This window comes from Apus apus, chromosome 12 (genome assembly GCF_020740795.1).
Source record: "Apus apus isolate bApuApu2 chromosome 12, bApuApu2.pri.cur, whole genome shotgun sequence".
Classification (NCBI taxonomy): Eukaryota; Metazoa; Chordata; class Aves; order Apodiformes; family Apodidae; genus Apus; species Apus apus.
Genome location: NC_067293.1, coordinates 5265616 through 5285819, shown reverse-complemented (window position 1 = coordinate 5285819; position 20204 = coordinate 5265616). Strand labels below are relative to the sequence as shown.

At 47.4% G+C, this 20204-nt stretch overlaps 1 protein-coding gene across 2 annotated transcripts in view; it reads right to left on the bottom strand.

Moving 5' to 3' along the window:
• Positions 1-20204, bottom strand: part of LOC127389688 (gamma-aminobutyric acid receptor subunit beta-4) — a 69110-nt gene that overhangs the window by 44299 nt on the left and 4607 nt on the right. The window lies entirely within an intron of this gene.

Below are 20204 nucleotides of genomic sequence, written 5' to 3'. Positions count from 1 at the left end.
GGGGAGAGGGGAGAACCACACAACTAGAAACAAAGTGATTTTTTAATTGTGTGTCACCAGAAATAGGGAAATAGTGTCATTAGGGCTGCCTGGTGATTGGGTGCACTGTTAACCAAGACCCTCTGCTGCAAATTAAGCAGCATTATTCTTTAATGGAATATGAACAAGACTGAAAACACCAGAATCAACAACTGTAATTAGGCCCTGTTATGCAGATCTCTTTAAAGTGGCAGCGCTCCTCCCCAGCACTTCTGGCTCACTCCCAGGGGTGCCCAGGAGACCTTGCAGACCTCTGGAAATTCCTACATGGGGTACACTCCTAGGAACATCTTTGCTTGACTGCTGCATTTATCTTTCACACGGGAACCAGGTGGGAAAATAACCCAGAGTCACTTTGAGGGGAGCTGATTCTCCTGCATCCTCCCTTGCGCCAGAGGCTGAAAGTGGCACAGGAAAGCTTTTAAGGAAGTCTTACTTTGGCAGTTTGTCTTTTTCTCTGAAATCAGGGTCTTGTGATAGAAGCCATAGTATGAGGAAGTCACCATTGCCCTGAGGCACTTAGAGACTAATTGGTTAGAGGAGGAAAGCTGGGAACCCTGCACAGGGCTGCAGCAGTGCTGGGGAGAAGCCAGCTCCTGACTCCTCAGCCTTTCTGCCATGCAGTGCTGTTTCCTCCAAGAGCTGCCCAACTGCCTGCTCTGCTGCCAGTCTGTCACCACTGGTACTTGTGTCACTGTGGTTATGTGTCCCCTCCTCCCTCAGTGCAAAAAGTTGTTCTTCCCCACTCTGTTGTGTAGGAGACCCCCTGAAACCACTGAGCTGGGTGGTTATAGCAGGGGAGAGCTGACAGTGGTGATATACAAATATTTGCCAAATCCAAAGTCTATCCAATCTAATCTATCTGTCTAGACATTTGTGCTGTGTTCATCACCATGGTATCCGAGTGCCTGAGGTCATGCAGTGACTCAGTGTCAGAGCTGTGGATAAGATCCAGACCTCCTGACTCCCAGTTCCAAGAGGAACGGACACTGGAGTGGAGATCAGCCAGGCTGCTCCCCAGCAGGCTGGGCTCAGCTGCACCCAGCTCCCGTGCACAGTCAGCAATGTTCCTCTTGGCCACTCTGGGCACTGCCAAGACCTCACACTCCATCTATCATGGCAAGTGGGAGGTTTCACTGCCTGCTTGCAAACCCTGGGGCGTGTGCCCATCAACCCACAGGCAGCATGTGATTGCCATACGAAACACCAAAGATGAAGGTGTGCAAAGTCCTGCCTTTACTGGACCTGCTCTTAGCTTGATCACAGAGAAGCCATTTCACCTTCTCCATCCCTGTTGTGAAGACTGGCTCACAGCTTCCTCAGGAAAGGGATGCAAGAACATGAACACAGCCAACAGGAAAAGCATGCCCTACCTCTTACTGCAGCCCAAGGAAAAACTAAACCTGCTGATGTCCAACATTCAGGCTGTAAGTAGTACACAAAACAAAGAACATCAATTCTGACAACGTTAATAGCTTCAGGCAAGAGGGAAACAAAAGTAGGGTATTTAGATTATGGATAACATCACCTGTAAATTTGTCCAAAAACCAGAACTCTGCATTTGTGGATCTGAGACAAAAGAAGCAAACGTGATATTACAGGTCCATGTTTTTATCTGTGCCTTGCCAATGGGTGCAAAAAATCTAGACCTTTTCCCATTAAAGAAAAACCTTATGCCTCAAAAAGATTTGTAGGCAAGATCGTGAGTGAGGGGAGTGTGAGAAATTCTGCCACTTTCACCAGTGAACTGCACCCTCATATGTCCTGGTTTTTCACCACCACTGGAGAAATCACTCACATTTTGTCCTCAAAGTAGTTTGATGCCTGTGAAAAATGTGTTCAGAAAGTTGGAAGGGAAGGAGACAAAGGAGTTATAATAAAACCTGTCCTTTTTTTTCTGCAAGTGATACTTGTCAAATATAAAAACAGTCAAGGTAGAGAACAAGTTGTGCTAATCTGTGATATTTTTTTCAGCAACCAATTACTTTCACATTTTATTTTATAATGCTTAAAAGCCCCAGAACCTAGAGTCGTGTTGCTACAGAAGTAATTCCTAGGGCACAACTGCAAAGGAAAAGTCATGTTTCCAAGCCTGTGTCCACCTGCACTACAGCCAGAGGTGATAGCAGCCTGGATCAGGACATCTCTTCCAGCTATTCCACTGCAGAGAGCAGTGAAGATAATAGCACAAAACTCAGTGTAAAAGGTCTCCCCAGGCAGTGGATGCTTACTTGGGCAACTGCCCTGTACCAAGGTCTTCACTGTACTGGCTCTCTTCACTCCTTGTGAAGAAAGTTAAGACTACAGCAAGCCTGAGTTTCTCTGCCATCAGATCTTCAACTGCAATACAGATACAGCAAAAAAGACTCAAAAGCAGGGCATATAAACGGACCTTACTTTATATTATCATCCACTGAAGACACCATTTTTATGATCTATAGCCAACATTTAAAGGATGTTCATGCATTTCTTCTGATCACAAGCTTGGCCATGATGGAAAAGCCAAGGCTTGCTGTTCCTAAGGGACAAGCATCAGCCCCAAACCTCCCCTTTAGCCTAAGCTACAGAAACAAAGGAACTAACAAGGACCTTGGGAGGCTGCACAGCCCATATTTTTCATGGAACCAGACCAGAGTTTCTTTAAACCACAGAGTTTCTTTAAAGTCACAGCTCTCTTGGACAATCACTTCCCGCATTTCACTGCATTGGAGGCTTTTCCTAAATATCCAGACTAAATCTTCTCTGCAGTGTAAAGGTAGGTTTGCCTCATCATTTACTCCAATGATAATGAAAGAATAAATCAATCATCCTTCCTAAGCAACAGCTTTTATGTACTGAGAAACCATGACATCCCTTCCCTCCCCACCAATGCGGTCTTGCCTAATTTAAATGCACCTGATTTCTTCGGCCTCTTCTCAGAGGTCATGTTTTCTAAAGCTTTGACAATTAGTGCTGCTCTCCTCTGGCATTTTGCCAATTTGCCTACATCTCTATTTTGAAGCGTGGTATCCAGAAGCCAAACCACTGAAGCAAAATTGACATGTCACCAGCACAGAGACACACAAAAAAGCCCACAAAAAAATAAACAAACCTCCTCGCAACCTTCCACATACAGCATTCCCCTAAAACCACAGAAGGCTCTCAAAACCCCCTGCACCCATCCTGGGAGCTGCTCACTTCGTGTAGGAGGTTAGAGATTAGCTCTGGCCATCAGATCAGGGTGCGTGCAGGCAGCAGGCGTACAGAGCTGTCTCTTTTGGACAAGAGGGAAAATTGTTCAAGACAGCTTTGTGCACAAGCCCAGTGTTCCCTGCTTGCACCCTGTCTGTGGCATCACCAGTCTCTGAGATCCCTGCAGCCTGAAAGCTGTTTTAAGGTCTTCTGCTGAGTAAACAAGGCTAACCAGAGAAAATTAGAGGTTTCAGCCACTAAACCTACATTTAGAACAGGCCTACATCTTACCCTGCCATGGTAAATATCCACAGGCCTAAGACTCCATCCATTTAAAAACTTGTTCCTTGTCCCCAGCTCTCCAGGAGCCGGAGGACAGTAGTGGCACTAGAGGCCAGAAAGGGCAAGTCCCAGGCAAGGTTGCCCTGCACTGACTGGCAGAACTCTTTCTGCAAATCCAGGGTGATACAGGCAGGCATGAAGAGGGCAAGGCTTGCAGATGTGTAGCCACAGAACAGCAGTGCCCTACTTGCATTTCCAGTGACCCCCCCCCCCCCCCACACACACACACAGGATAAGGAGTTAGGACATTCTCAGGCTTGCCAAAGGCATGAACAGCACACAGATTATTTTCCTTTCCAGGACTTTCAGTTTTATCTCCACTTTCCTGAACAAGGGGGAACTGTTCAGTATCTACTTGCTCTCTCTGCAGAAAATGCTTTGCCCACGCTGCTGCCTCTGCTTTGTTCACAGCACTGAACCTCAGGGCACCCTGGCTTTGTGTTTACAACTTAAAACCACAACCCACGTCACTACTATGTACAGCAATGAGTTGGTTATACAAGGTCTGACAGTCGTGGTTAGTTAGGAGACAAGGGCTCCCAGGTAATCAGAGGTGCAGAAGGCAGCAGATGCAGCACGAGGATTGTCAATAGCTGAGGAGCTACTGCCTGGATGCAACCATAAAATCTCTTATGAAAGCCCACTCTGTCCCTCACAAAACAGATACGCTTGAATCATTTTCATCTGATGGACTTAGACCTAGGCCATAGATTTTTAAACCCACCCAAAAGATAACTCAGAGGCCAGCCTGCTATCAGGACACTCAAATTCACTGTGGAGGAGCCTATGCCTACCCTTCAGCACAGAGAGAACAGACATGCTCCTGGGTTTCCACTATTTAGGAAGAGTGTAAGAGGAGCTCACAAATTGCTATCCCATAATAGCTGTGCTCACAGATCAAGACTGAGGCTCTGCTACAGCAGTTAGCAGGAGAATGTCTAAAAGATGTCATCCCAGCAGGCTACATGAACCAAATGACAAACCATCTTCTCAACACTAATTTTCCTGTTCCTTTCCTTTTTTTAGCTTAGGTACAGCATCGAGCACAAACCCAGTAAGTGTTAAAACTGCTTCAGGAGCAAGAAAAGTTGACCATATATCATGAAAGCAGAAATGCTTTGGAAACCACTTTCATATAGCATCTCTGATTTGCAGTGACATCTAGAAGTGTCAAGTTCAGCAAGTATCTTAATCATAGAATGGTCTGGGTTGGAAGGGACCTCTAAATGCCATCTATTCCAACCCCCCTGCAGTGAGCAGAGACACCTTCAACTAGATCAGGGTGTTCAGGGCTCCATCCAACCTGACCTTGAATGTTTCCAGGGATGAGGCTTCTACCATGAAAAAACCTGTTCCAACATTTCACCACCCTCATTGTAAAAAGATTCCTCCTTATATCTAGTCTGAATCTCCTGTCTTTGAGTTTGAAACCATCACCCCTTGTCCTATTGCTACAGGCCCTGCTAAAAAGTCTGTCTCCATCATTCTTATATGCAGCTCTTAAGTATTGAAAGGTGACTGACCAGAGGGTCTCCCTAGATCCTTCTCTTCTCTTGTCTGAACAATCCCAACTCTCTCAGCTTGTCTTCACAGGAGAGGTGTTCCAGCTCTCTGATTACTTCCGTTGCCTCCTGTGGACACACTCCTCTTGTGCCCAGGACTCCAGAGCTGGACACAGTACTGCAGATGGGGTCTCACCAGAGTGGAGTAGAGTAGTAGAACCTATTAAGAACCTATTTAAACTTTTCCAACAACACCTTGGTTTAAATACCCATTAAACAATCTCCAACCCTTTTTCTACTTGTTTTTTTTAGTCTTATTTCTGTGACCTCTCCCACTTGCAGCCAATGCTGTGCACTAAGCTTCTTAGGGTCAGCAAAACAGCCAGGAGCAAACAGGTTCAGAGGCTGATATCAAAGCTTTCCTCTTACTCTTAGCAGGTCACTCCATGACATCTGTTGGACTTAAAAGGTCACATCATACCATGACATTATGCTTGTTGTCACTGTTGTACTTTACCAGAAAGAGAGATGTTTTCATGGCAAGTCAGCAAATACAACATTGCCTTCTTGTCTGTGGAGGAACAGGGAGTATGAGGGACTTGCTGCTGCTGAAGAATCTCCTCCACATGAGGCAAGCACAGTGTTTTGGAGTTGAAAGACAAGGCCCTGGTCTCCAGGATATCTGGTGCTGTCAATGCCTGCTACTTGTCCATGGATCCATTGTTCTGCAGGGACAGAAGCAGTATCTACCACCACTGATTCTCATGGAGGTTGAAGCTAGTCTCCAAATAGGTCTGGCAGATAACAGTTTCTTCTGCCTGACAGGTTTCCTGCATTTTACCATACCTCTTCAGGGAGTGCTTGGCACTTTTTAAGCCACTGAGCCCAAGCACAGAACAAGATTGTGCCTAACCTTGCTAGGCTTCCCATCCATCCACATCAGACCACACACAGCAATGTCCTATGCAAGGAACCTAAAGAGGATTTCCTGCCTGTACCACTCTGCTCTCCAGACAGCCTGGCTTTTTACCCCTCCCAGTTAGATGACTGAGTTTGCACTATTCATTTAAGAAAGGGGAATACTAGAGATTTCCCAAGATAAATGAAAAGTTAGATCAAGCTCTCACCAAGACGGTGATATCAAACACAGCCCAGAGGAACAGCACATCTAAGGGAGGGTACAACCAGTGCATAGCTCTTGAGTAGACCTTTAGAATATCCAAACACTGAACAAATCAATATCTTCAGGAAGAAACAGCCTTTTCTCCAAGCAAGCAGTGAGGCCAATTCATCAGCAAAGAGCCAAGAGACACAGCACTTGCAGAGCAGGCAGAACTGACCACTCAGGTGCTGCTATTCTGTCATGCTCTTTGCAAGCACACAGGTTCACCTTGATAATGACAGCTACACTTCCAGCATGTTGTCAAATTATGCTATCCCTGTAGATCTGAAGAAAGAGGATTTTCTCAAGCAAGCTGTGCCTGCCTGTGAGCCAGTGCTAAGGGATCCTTTTATGGGAAAAATGCTTTCCCAGTGCAGATGTATCACTCGTTCTGTGACTGTTCTAGGGAAAGCAGTGAGCTAAGGAGCACAATCTGTGAGGCACAGTGGATTACCTAATCTACCTCATGGGGTTTTTTAATGGATTAGTAGGTATTAGAGTGGCATATTGCAAATATCCCATGGAAACTTGGAAGAGGGAGAGAACAATCAACTGTCTGCAAAAACAGTGTAAAGGTTGTCCCAGAGGTATTGAAGGATTATAGAGGAAGCTAAATCAAGGTTGATTTTAAGAGATATTGGTAGACAGCTACCCAGGCTGAATAAAAACAAGGCCTAATATGTAAAGGCTTTACAATGGAACAAGAGAGTAGACACCAACCCTTACAGCACCTGTATTACTGATGGACTCAGTCGAACAAAGTACCTGTATACACACACAAGGAAGATGGGACATTCAGAGCAGTGTTTATCTTCCCAAAGTAACAACCAGCTGGGGCCATCTGTCCTAGCTGTGTCCCCTCCCAACTTCTTGTGCACCCCCAGCCCACTTGCTGGTGTGAGAAACAAACAAGGCCTTAGCCCTGCTCAACAACAGCTAAAACATCTCAGCATTACCAGCACTGTTTTCAGCACAAACCCAAAATATAGCCCCATAGCAGCCACCATGAAGACAATTCACTCCACCTCAGCCAAAACCAGCACAGCCTAGAAAACACCCTTTACAACACAGAATGCTGGACTCTTGCACAAACTCCTGTGCTACAAAGTCCACACACACAGATTTTTAAGCAGGATGAGGGCTGAACCCCTAGTAGCAGGACCCCCACAGGACCACAAGACTCCTTACAACCACCCAGGAAGTGGGAGTCGAGCAAACTACATGGAGAAGCCACAGCACTATCCTCCTACCTCCAGTCAAACAACTCCTAATGCCAGGGGTGGTGTTATAAGTGGGACCTTCCATCCCATCTCATCCTATCCCAGAGCTTGCTGTGGACTGACACAGGATCTAACCACCCAGCTCCCTCCTTCCACAAGACCCTCCACCCACCCCAGGTGGGGCTACCAAGGTGGCTGGTGAGGCCATTTAGCAATTATTCCTGCATGGCAGCTGTGGAAATTTCTCCCATGTTATCCATCAGTCTATCTCACTTCTCATCTGCCCACTCAGGGCACAAAGGTCCTGACTCACCTTTTCAGTGCTGGGATTTCCTGGCACGTTACTGGTAGATAACTGCTGCATGGAGGAGCCTCTCTCTCACGTGGACAGGAAATATTATTCCCAAACAACTGCACACCTGGCCAACACTTGAGTAAATGACCTGTCTGGGAAGACACCCTCACTCATTACCAAATCCCGAGCCATCTAATTCCTTTAGCTGAAAATGAGCCAAACCAAATTAAATTAAATGGGTCAACAAAGCTTCTCTGTTCATATCAACTCCATTACTCTGTCTTGGAAGTATTTGTAACAATAAAATATCTGAACTTGAAATTTTTATCAAAGTGACGGCAAGAAGGTGTTTCCCTTTTTTCCCTGTGTTTTCAATTTTTAAGGAGTTAGTCACACCTCCTTATCACTGTTCATGGACTCCTGGCTTTAAGGGATACCACAGGATCTAACCCCTGGATTGAATCCAGTCAGGAAAAAAAGAGAAAAAACAAGATGGCAAGACCAGGAGATGTCAAACATGTACAAAGAGAGAAAACAGGGCTGGGACACTCAGGAGCAGCAGCAGACAGCTTTCTGTGTCCCCCTTGCCACGCCTCCACGAGACGATTGTTTGAAGGTGCTGGCCATGGTACTTCATCCTCCAACACAGCACAAAGTTAGTGACCGGAGTCTCCAAGGGAGAGGAGGTCACTCCTGTCTTTTTACCTCTGTTATGTCCTTTGTGGAGATATAGCCCATTTCTGGTGCCTACCTTACCCTCCCCAACAGAGCCTGTCCCTAGGGCTTTAGTCAATACTCACTTCAGATGCCTCCCCACCACCACCTCCCCATACTACATGCCTGGTCCTTTCCTTACCCTAGAAAGGCCACGTGGCCCTTTGGCTTAGCTGGGAGGCAGAGCTTTGGGGTCACACCATGCCCAAGGCTTATGCTCAGTGACAGCCAGGACAATTTACAGTGCAAGTATTGAAAAAAAAAAGAGTGAGTCAGGCCTGAAAATATCATGACATTCATATTAAAATCATGTGTCTGAGTTAGAAATCATGAGAAGCAAAACACACACACAAGCAAGCCTCCCTATTTCCAGATATTATACATGGTATCCTATGTTTTCACCTCCCAGTTTCTGAGTCTCTTGGATGTGCCTTGTTCTTGTTGTTCTGCTTTTTCTCCACAGTCTCAAGACAGAAAAAAATCTTACAAAATTCAGTGATGACTAAGAATTACAAGACTTTTGGAGGAAGAAGAATCCAAGTTTGTAAGTTGGTCACTTTTTGCAAGATTGGCTCCTGCACTTGGGTTTCCATCATTTGGGTAATGATGGTAATGATCGATTTGAAAAAGTGTCCTGGAAATTCAGCAGGACAAAAGTTACCAGGTTACCTTTTATCCCAGCAGTTCTTATTCAGAGATAGAACTAACTGCCATTTGTTCACCAAAATAATTGCTCTCACTCAGGATGCATGGATGAGTGAGTCTTGCAGAGCTTTTACATATATAGTCATCTCCAGCAATTCATCAACATAATAATCACACATTATTAACTTGAGTACACATCAAACTTTTTTTTCTCAAGCTTCAAATACTAGCAAGGAGCTAGTGTGCAACAGGGAAGAAAAACATGTAGAGGAACTTGTGATTAATGTTCTATTTTTGCTATGAAAAGAAGATAAGAAGAAAAATTCAGCTCATAATCTACCCTCTCCCTCACTTTCAATAATTTCCTACCGAGCTGAGACCCTTCCCTGGAGGCCAGCAGACTGGGCTTTCCTGCAGACCTCCCCACTGGAGGAGGTTTTCTTCTTCAGGTAACACTGTCCCACCAGTAACATCTCACTGGTAACCTATGTGGTCTCCTCTCTTTATGTGACAGCCTCTGATATTACACACAGAGCTTTGCCAACTGCAGTGGTGAGCCCCCTTCTTTATGCATTCTCTGTGGAATTGCCTGTAGCAGCCCCTGAACCTGGTCTTTCCCATGGCACAAGTTTCCCCCAACCTGGAGGAATCATCTGCTGTGGTCTCACTAAATGCTTAAGTCTTCCAAAGACTGCTAAAGGTCTCACAAAGCTCCTTAAATAAAGAAGCTTTCAGGTGGATTGTCTCACTGTGGCCAATGTGTAAGAGAAGGACAAGAAATACACCAGGAAACAGCCTAGTAGTTGAGAAATGTGTTTGGAAAGATCCCCTGATCAGAAAACCCATCTGGCTCTGCAGTGCAGCTGCCCTTGTGACCCATGGGAGAGGAAGGGGCAGTTTGGAGTTGTCACTTTGCAGCTGACTGATGAGCCTTGGTCCCAAATGCAAGCACGGGATGATAACTGTCATAGGAACCAAGCAAGGGTAACCACTGCTGAGGCATTGATCTTGGTAGGGTGGACCAGAGCACTGAAGGTGTTTAGGTCTTTTCTCATGAATAGCAATAGCCGGAAGCTGAACTTCCTGGAGCTATTCCTTGTGCTGCCAAGGGGTTTCTGTGTCATTCCCAACAAGCTGCCCCAGCTTGGTGTCCCCTAGATGTAAAATGGACCTAGTGATGGCTCATTGTCCCACAGATAGTGGGGAAGGTTCGTTTGTCAATGTTTGTACAGCACAGGAGCCTTGCTGTTGCCTGTCACACACAGCCTGAGATACTACCTGAGAACAAATTATATTCATGCATAATCAAAATCACATTCAGCTCAGCCTTGATTTGAGACTCCTTTTTGGCTGGTGATGATGTCCAGAGCAGAGAGAGCACAGCTTGATTTCCAGAGCCCAGGCTGAGCTGGCAGAGCTGGCAGGTAGAAATATCTTGTTTTGACTGGTAAACCGAGCAAATTTGACATGGAATCCACTGAGGGAGAATAAATATGGAACAACAAGATGTAATTTTTACAGAGGCTCTTTTCCAACTATAACTGTACTCAGAACTAAGAAGTCCTGAGGTCTGGGGAAGGAAACTCAAGCCATGGTAGGTTTGGCTGAAGATCACCCCTGTCACAAGCACAGACATCTCTAAGTGCACAATTACTTAATAGTACCATTCCTGCAGGGCTGCAAAGAGCAGGAGAAACAGGAAGGGGAGAGGGGAAAGATCAGAGAAGAAAATGAGCTTTTAGCTTTGACACAGAACCAAGGATAAATGCCAGAACCAGAAGAATAGCCGATAGGAACTGCATGATCAGTGTTCCACAAACCAGCCTGATATTCATACCCTGCTCAAAGCAAACAGCAGCACTCCTACAGCCTGGGAGGAAGGGCTGACTGAGAAGAGCTCTGTTTCTTTGCATTTAATGAGAACAGGATCAATCACTGGATGTCTATACTACCTGTTTGTTTGACCAATCTGTCCATGCTACAGGGCTCCACTGTCCAACATTTCTCTTTCTCACATATGTGATGTAAATTCCTTTAATGGGCTTTGTGCCATCATTAAGCACATCATTTGTCTTGTTCAAGTTTCTGGTCATGTTTTAACAACTGCATGGTATTTCACATGAAATAGCAAGATATAAATAGACAACAAACCCCACCAAGGGCTATCAGCAAGAATGGATCTTACAGACTTCTGCACCAAATGCTGTCACTATCACTGAAGAACCATCTTACATCCGTTCAGCCTGACATTTTAGTAGCCTTCAACTTTTTATTCCTTTGAACCAGACACTGGTGAGAAAAGTGACATACACACACAGTCTGTCTTTCATGTAGCAGTAAAGGTAGAGCATATTCCTTGGCTTTTATATTTTGTGCTATGTGGGTTAAAACTTTTTTCTGCCTTCCTGGAATATTGGGAGTCTTAGGAAATGAACAATGCAGATATGTAAAGCTGCTCTGATGAACAGCTCTAGGGCTGTGGGAATACGGTTGGAGTAATCAAAAGGACTTGTACTAATGGGTTTTACACTCTTTTAACATTTTGCTTTCAGTGGCACTGCCTCGAAGGCAGGTTTACCAGCAGGAATAATCTTGGAAATGGTGAGTGTTCGGTACATACTACAGAAGGAGGAAGATGGGTCCAGGTGAGGTGGCAAACAGCCTCCAAAATGGCTATAAACGACAATCTGCTTTTAAGCAGTTAATTAATTAAGAAGCATTGGGATTATTCTACTAATCAGTAGCTTGAATGCATTGTATTTTGTCATTAAAAAAAATCTATTACTAAGAAAAAAGGCAAAAATTATTGAATAAATGCTTTGTTAAAATGATAATATCTTTTCTTTAGAGAGATATCTCAGAGCCCTCAGTAGCCACCATGCAGTGTTGGGGACTAGCTCCAGTCATGCTGAGACAGATCGTGTCAGGGGCTGAGTGGAGGAGCTGCAGGGAAAGGCTGCACCAGCCAAGGGGGAAAAGGAAGGAGGCAGGCAACCAGGTGCCATTATCCAACATGGCCTTTGGCACAAACATTTCCTTCCATTCCTGTGGAAGTATGCTGGCTTAACGGCTGACACCAGGACTTCATGTTCCCCCCTGATACCAAATCCCACAAGCAATGCTGGGTACTACCAAGCAACAGCTCTGGGGCAGGCACACATTGCTCAGGCACCTGAGTCCAGTTGGATTCTGGGCTGAGACTCGAGGGAACTCATCTTCATTGCTGTTTGCATAAAGCCACCCAAAACTCCCTCCACCACCCTGTGTCAGAACTTACTACACCTGAAGGAGGATAATAAGGAACTTGTGGGGCCACAGATGAATGCAAAAATATGTTCAACATGCAGCAAGAAGTCTGCAAGCTCTGTGACAGTGGAGGAAGGGACTGGTCTAATATTCTGAAACATTATTGTACTCAAAAAAACCCAAACCAAAATATGAGAAAACAAAATGGATGAAAGTTACATGGAAGGATGCCCACTGCTGAATGGATGTTACTGAACCAGTTCTTAATTAAACAATCCACAGGATCCTGGTTCATTCCTTTTCCTTGGTTGGTAGAGGATGAATTTGATCTGAGGATGCTGCAGGGTTATATATTGGAAGGCAGTGCTGACACTGGGGGCCCTGCCTGATTTGCTGTAAAAGCTGTTAGCCATGCAGATAGTGAGGGGAAGGCCTCCAGGAAAGGAAAGAAGGTGTTTGTGTAGCTGGGTCTTGTTCTCCAGAACTGGATGCACCACAGGGGTTCCTACACCCTCCTTACTATGCAAGTCATCTAAATCTCACAGGTTTTTGTGAACTCTGTGTGCCTCTCTCTTGAGACACCAGGGCTGAGCACTCGCTGCTGTGGTTGAAATCAATAGGAGCTGTGCTCCGAGCATGCAGCATGCAGGCTACACTGCTGCTAAGTACTCTGGAAAATCAGGCATTTTGGGCACCTCACAGCAGGGAACACCTTTGACTCCTTGGAGGGGAGGTGTGAACACGTTCATGCTGTACTGGTGTGCTTGACAACAGTTATAAAAAAAAACTACTTCTGTGTTGTGAGCAGGTCTGAATACAGAGGAGTCAAAAAAGTGTGTGTCCAAGATGGTCTTTGCCTGCTCACTCCAAGACTTTGCATCAGGCATGAGTCTCACTCCAGTGGGGCTCAACCTGGTCTAAGCACCTGCCATGACCACCTCAGCTAGTCCCCACTGTCATGCTCCCAGCCTGTCCCCCTCCTGAATGAAAGATCAGCTGCACGTGTAAATAGCATCTCTTGTGTTCCCTGTAGAGGTGTTCAGGAGGCACTGTTGAACCTTGCTTCCTGATGCACCCTCAGAGGGAACCAAAAATAGATCCAGGGAGAAACTCCATTTCTGGCTTTTCTGAAGTCCTGAGTGTTTGACTTTATGGCCTCAAAAGCCCTTTTCACAACATAAATTTCCTATAAAAAGAGTAAAGTGAAAGAAATAAAAATTCCATCGTGTGGCAATGTGTTAACATCCACATGTGTCCCAGGAAGGACTGGATCCTTTCATATCCTGCCACTTCAGTTAACAAAGTAAGACATAACAGCAGGAGGTTGTCACTTTCCTTCTGGATTAGCCCTAAAGAGGATGTGACCCATGGTCTGGAGCCAGAAGTCACATAAAAGTGGAGGAAGTGAGGGCTGCACAGCTGCAGCCTGTTTTACTGACCAAGAATACCCTTTTTTCAGAAGCTTTTCCTCAGGAGTGAAATTGGAACTACTGGCAGCCCTGGTGGCATATCCACCTTTTCTTTGGCCGGGGGTTCCACCAGGGTTTGCAGACCTCTCTGTGCAGCTCCTTCCCCTCTTCTTTCCATTTACTCCTTTCCTAATCTAATCCATATTCACTCCTCTGCTTTCAAATCCAGAGCTGCTCCTCTGGCCTGCTGATGTACAGGGAAAGAAGAATGATACTTCCATCTGTGAAGTGCAGCATTTCAGGTTAACCCTGTGTCCAGCTTTGGCGATCTTTCCTGCAGACAGGAAGGACATGGCCTTGGTGGGAGGAGTGCCTTGCTGCCAAGTCTCAATTCACTGCCCCGAAGTGTGCCAAAGAGTTGGCTCAGGACATCTCAGAAGCATAGGGCAAATTCAGTCTGGCTGCTCTGAGATTTAAACATTTTTGCTATGGAAGTGGAAGGGAAGAGAGCTGGAGAAGTGAGGACTAAGCCCTAGAAAGGCAGGTTTACAGCTTCTACGACCTGAGGACAGACAGCCTAGAACCAGCCCCTGCCTGCTGCCAGGCTGCCCCCATCCTGGCCCCCCACCCTGGCCCTGCTAGACGTGCTGCCAGTTTCACCCCCCAACATTTTAGAAGAACATTTTCCCTTTCAAAAAGTCAAAGCAAGCCAGAATAATGGAAAAAACAACCACTGTGACTCAACAGGGACATTTTCAGGAAGCCTTGACATTGTGCAATGCCACCAGCTTTGACTACCTAGGAAACCAAATTCCCATTCCTTCCACTACAGGGCCACTAAGACCAGCTGTTTCCCAGCCAAACAGGGCTAGCGAGCCAGGGCTCCAGCCTCCCTCTGTCTCCTGCTGCATTGATACCAGCCAAGGCAGCCACTCATCCTGCCAGCCCCATGAGCTTCAGAGCCCTGAACTACTGACAGTTCTTCACTGCAACTCTTTATGCATCAGCAATCATTTTTTTTTTACAACTCTGGGTTTCAAGTGATGCCGTTATGCAGAGAAGGGCTGAAGGGTTTCATCCCCATGTCCACTGAAGTGGCCTTTGAAGAAGAAATGCTGAGGAACAAGTAGGTCATGGGGGCAGGCTGGGTCCCCAAGAAAGTGCAGGTATAATGGAGCAGAGATGGAGTGAGGGCCTGAGGGGCAGGGGAGAGAAAGGAGGAAGGCCAAGATATTGCAGGTAAGGAGTGGTTTAGTTGTCAAAAGAAAGAGGTGAGACTGAGAGAGGCTGACAAGAGCTGGGAAGCCAGGTCCATGCCATGAAGCAGATGAGGAGCAGGCTCTTTTCAGTTCAGTTCCCTTCTCCTAAGGGAAGTTTGAATTGAAAATGAGGCAGGGGAGGCTGCTGGGCCCACAGGAGTGGTAGCACAGGATTTACTGTGTAATCCCAAAGGCTTCCCAGTCATTCCATTTTCACCAGGCTTTTTCAGACATTGTGCGCAGCATCCAGGAGTAACACTAGGAACACGGCACTCTAGGTGGATTTGGGGCAAGGAGCAGAAAATGCCTTCACCTTTCTTTGGGCTAATACAGTCTGTAAATGATGCTGGGAAACCATAGAGGGTCCCCTTTCCAGCCATTCCCAGGAAGCAGAGACATCAGCTTGAAACTCTTGCAAAGTTCCGGGCTGGAAATGTTGCACCAACAGAGAGCAGCTGAGTCACTGAGCTCAAGTGGAATCCTCCTACCATTCCTTCCTTGCCTTCTCTGCCCTGGGGCAACACAGTCTTCATTTGCTTTCTTTTTCTTTCTTCTTCTTCTTTTTTTTTTTTTTTTTTTTTTTTTTTTTTTTTTTTTTTCTTCTATGAAACTAATGCTTCTGAAAGTGAGTGCCTAAGAGCACTTACAAGAACCAGGGTGCTGCTCTGAAAGCTTCTTCTCTCCCCCACCCGTGGCTTTGCAATGCTTCCCAGACCTGATCTGCAGCATCCCCTACTCATGCAGTCCTAAATCAGGAGCATCCTGACTGCCTCACTGTCTTCTGGCTTGCAACATACCTGCCCAGCATTGCCCTCCATACTGTCCATCCCTCAGACCAGGGCCAGCTGGATGTCACCCACCTGCCATTTGATCTCCCTGTGAGATACACTGCCGTGCTCCCCCAGAGCTGAGGGCACCCCACACACCCCCCCTGCCAAGAGACTTCACTCTGCTTCATTGCTGATCTTGCAGTACCGGAACAGAGATCTCCATTTTCAGAAGACCAAGTGCCCTGACTGGATCTTCCCCCTACCATGAAAATCAATCCTCCAAGGCTATTCCAGATCCCCACCACAATCCTGTCCAAACCCCTTAGACCTGCTTTGCAACGACCCTCTGTCCTTCCAGCCTCAGGTTCTCTCTTTGCTCAGCCTATGACAATTGGGCTTTGTGCCCCTACATGTCCCATGCTGCCACTGTCTCACATTTCCCTAACATGGTGTGCTACTCTAGGACTTGGGGTCAGTGGCTGAGAAGTAAGACAGGACTGTCCAAGGTTCCCCAGGCTGGAAAAGTTTATCATCTGCACTGCAAGGACTGATGTACGTGCTGGCTCCACAGCATCCCCTCCAACACCACTCCCTCCAATCCACCTCAGCTGGTGCCTGACCCCCTTGGGCTGCCCCCTCTGAGCTGGGACAGATTTCTGGAGGAGATGCTCCCAGATTTTTCCACCCACCCCACACGGCTCCAACTTCCCCTCTTTCCCCCACATGGCCACCTATTCAGCCCAGCTCCCCAGATGAGCACATCACACTTGGTGCCACGGCACCACCCCTGAGAGCCGACATGCTCCTCGGCCTAATGGGTTTCCAAGGGGGTTGGGGAGGGTGGAGGAGAGTGACTGGCTGATGCTTCTCAGCCACTCAGCTCGACCCAGAGCTAACGAGGCATCTCAAAATTAAAAAGTGAACTGCAATCCCCAGCAGGCTTGTCCTCCTTTTGGCATTAGTTGGAGTTCTCTTTCTTAAAAAAAGAGGACTGGGGAGCCGTGAGTTGCATTTGTAGCCATTGAAGCACCACATCCTGGGGATGGTGGGGGTGCTGGGATGAGGAAGGGCAGCCTAGGGCTGCTGCACCACAAAAACACTGTCTGTCTTAGAAAGGCTGAGAAGTACAAGATCTGTCTCACCACAGCAAGAAGTAGAAATGGTACACGGGAACAGGCTCTCCCAGTGCCTCTACACCCAAAGGTCCCCAGGATGCAGAGGTGGTGTCTTGCCCACAGGGCTGAGTGGGTGGGGGACAGCACAGGGGTGATTGCTACCAGGCAAAGTGAGGGAAGGCTGGCAAGAAAGAAATAACACTTCTGTAGAAGAGATGGGGAAAGCGAGCAGGGAAAGAGCAGAGAAGGGAGGGAGGGCAGCCTGGTTTATCGCTTTTGCAGGTTGCGCTTCTCACATGGGAATCTGTCTGAGAAGGACCTTTCTCTGCCTGCACCTCCAGCGTGCCCAGCACCAGCTGCTCTGATCTTCCTGTCCCCAGTGCCCTCATTCTTGATCTGCAGAGGGCTGAGGACTCTGGTTATAGAGGTGCTCTCTGGAGCAGCTCAGCCTGGCTCATGGGGAACTGAGCAGTAGCTCCTTTCCTCCAGGCCTGTCCACTCCTCCTACAGGCAGCTGCCTGTCCAGACAGACTCCTTGGTCACTGCTGGGCCAGCCCTGAGACAGCCCCATGCTGCTTCTCTGGAACAACTGGCTCTAGGCAGGACCTGCCACCCCTCAAAGATGCTGTTTTGGCCATTCACATCTCACTGTAATTGGTCTTCCTGTAGCAAAAGCACAAGTGGGTGAAGAGTGACCACCTCACCCAGCAGAGATGCCTTACACCCATCTTGCCCATCAGCTGGAAGGTAGCCCAGGGGTGGCAGGACAGTCCAAGTGGAGTATGAGTAGAGCTGCATGTCAGTATCCTGAAAAGCAGTCCAGTCCTCAGGGTGCTGGGACTGGGATTCAGTCCCTGAGAGATTCCAGGTCTGCACATACAGCTTCCAGGGTTTTGCCCTAAGCATACCTTTCCTAGCTGCACAAAATTTATTGGAGTAAACTTGGTCGTCTCCACAGCAGGGCTGTGGAAGAACTAGAAGCCACAAAGGGTTAGATGCATCCTGGCATGATCCCACTTAATTTCTCCTAGGGATAGATTCGGCCCAAAATGTCAGAGAACTGGTTAAATCTGGCATCAGCAATGGTGCAAAGAAACTTCCACCCCTTGCCTCTGGGTTATTACAAGCTAATGATCTCCAGCTTTCAGACCCACCTTGCAGCTCACCCTTCCCTAATCTGTAAATGCTGCAGAGGAATTTTTTTTTCCAGATAAGCTTATCCTCGGGGTGAGGAGGCCAGACATGCTGAGAGTTAGGGCGTCCCTGCACACCGAGCACCAAAGACACCAAAGGCATCATCACTGGTGCTGCCAGCTGGGACTTCACACTCACAAGCAGAGGGAAGGGCAAGAAAGGGTGAAAGACAACAGTGAAATGAGTGCAGGAAAGGGGGTTACCATCATCTTTCTATTTCTCTGCTTGAGTGAGGGAAAATGCAGTTTGTAACTTGGGAATTCAGAGTAAAATCAAACGAAATGCAGTGATTGCCTGAAAACATCCATTTTGCAGCCAGGAAGGATGCAGTGCCTGCCAAGCCCAGCTCATGCACTGCACAGACCTGGCAGGGTCAGCAGCAAGGCCTTTACTGAGCCCCGTGCCACCTTGCCCAGGATGAAGGAAGGGGTGGTCTGTGTCCTGGAGAGGTGGCTGGATGCTCTGGGGACCTGGCATCAGAGCACACAGACTCTGGACCTCCAGCTCCACGGCTCTCCACTGCACCCCACTGCTCTGTGCCATGGAGCCAGATCACCTACTGTTTTACTGTATCCTAATCACCTCAATGGCTCACAATATGGTTTTCTTGCAGTTTTTATGTCATATCTGCAGTTCTCTCCCTCATAAAATGTGACTGCACCAATTTCTGTGATGGGGGCCAGTCAGCTAATAGGGACATTTCATGTTTCCCAGACAGAGCCTTTAGTTCAAATCCTGTATTCAAAGGAGAGAAGGGAGAGGGGAAACCTCTGCTTCCCTGCAGATCACTGCAAGCCTCCCAGAAGTGTTCCCCACAGCACTGAAGCAACCTCCCAGATGTCCCCGGTGCACTATGGAGGGATGAGCATCTTCCCCACCCCACAGTCCTCAATGAGGTGAAGGCCCAGCAGCACTTGGTAGTGGTGCCTGAAAGCCCTTGCTCCAGCCCTTGGCAGAGCACAGTGGGGAGGGCAGTGGGGACAGTGAGTGTGGGGAGGGAAGGCAGGCTCTGCCACAGGGGAAAGGGCTGGTGAGTGGATGGGGGTAGGTTTGGGTGAGGTGCAGGGAAACCAGAGGTTTCAGGGAGAGACTGGTTCATTCAAGGGGTCATGGGAAACTGTAATAAACTGAGGGGACTTCAAAAGCTGATTAAATCAGTGGGGATATTCACCCACCAGCAGCTTCAAGGAGCTCTGGAGCAGGCCCTTTGGGAGAAAACTCCTCTCCTGTACCACCATGGACTTAGCCCTGACATCTCTCCCCTGGGAGAGCAAGCATTCATCTGCTCCCCATCAATCATCTGCAGAAGGACATCTTAATGTGATTCCAGTCCTCCTGCAGGCTGAAGATCCCCCAAACCCACACATCTCCTCATGAGGAGGAAATATCATTGCCCGTAAAAGACTGAAAACAGCCAAGCTTGGCAAGCTGAAGCCAGAAGTCCTCCAAATCCTCTTCCCTATGTGGTCAGCTGTGGTTCTCCACTGCCTGCTTCTCTCCAATAAATGAACCTCAACAGTACCCTGGCATATGTAATACCCAAAGATTATTGCATGTTTCATCTTCACCAGGTTGACAAAGATAAGGCTCTTTCCGTTATTCTTTTTGCTCACAGGACACAACAGAGGAATTGCAGATCCTCATCTCTTCTCTCCTACTGAATAAGCAGCAAGGCCACCAGCTCCCCAGGGAATGTTTTATCCCATATTGTTGCTGAGGGAGCAGCCTGGCAGACTGACTGACAACCCTGCCAATGGACATCCCAGCCCTCTGCAGGGAAAAGGGCTAAAAAAGTCTGGCATTAGAAACAGAAATGGAGCAGGGTAACCTGTTGTCTGCAGCAGAGGAAAATTTGGAGTAGAGGAAAAGCAGAGTGTCTCTGTCCCAGCAAAAAGTCCCCAGAAACATCGGACCATGGATAACCCCCCAGCTGTCTGCAGAAATTGGTTACGGCAGGAGGAGAGAAGCTGGTGAGAGGAGGAAGGAAACTAGCAGGCAAGAAAGAAACATGAGGGAGAAGGCCATGAGGAGATGAGGGCTAGCAGACCGTGCAGATGGGAAGGTCTTGCAAGGCCAGTGTGTGTCGCGAGCAGCCGAGCCAGGAGCACAGGGACAGCACAG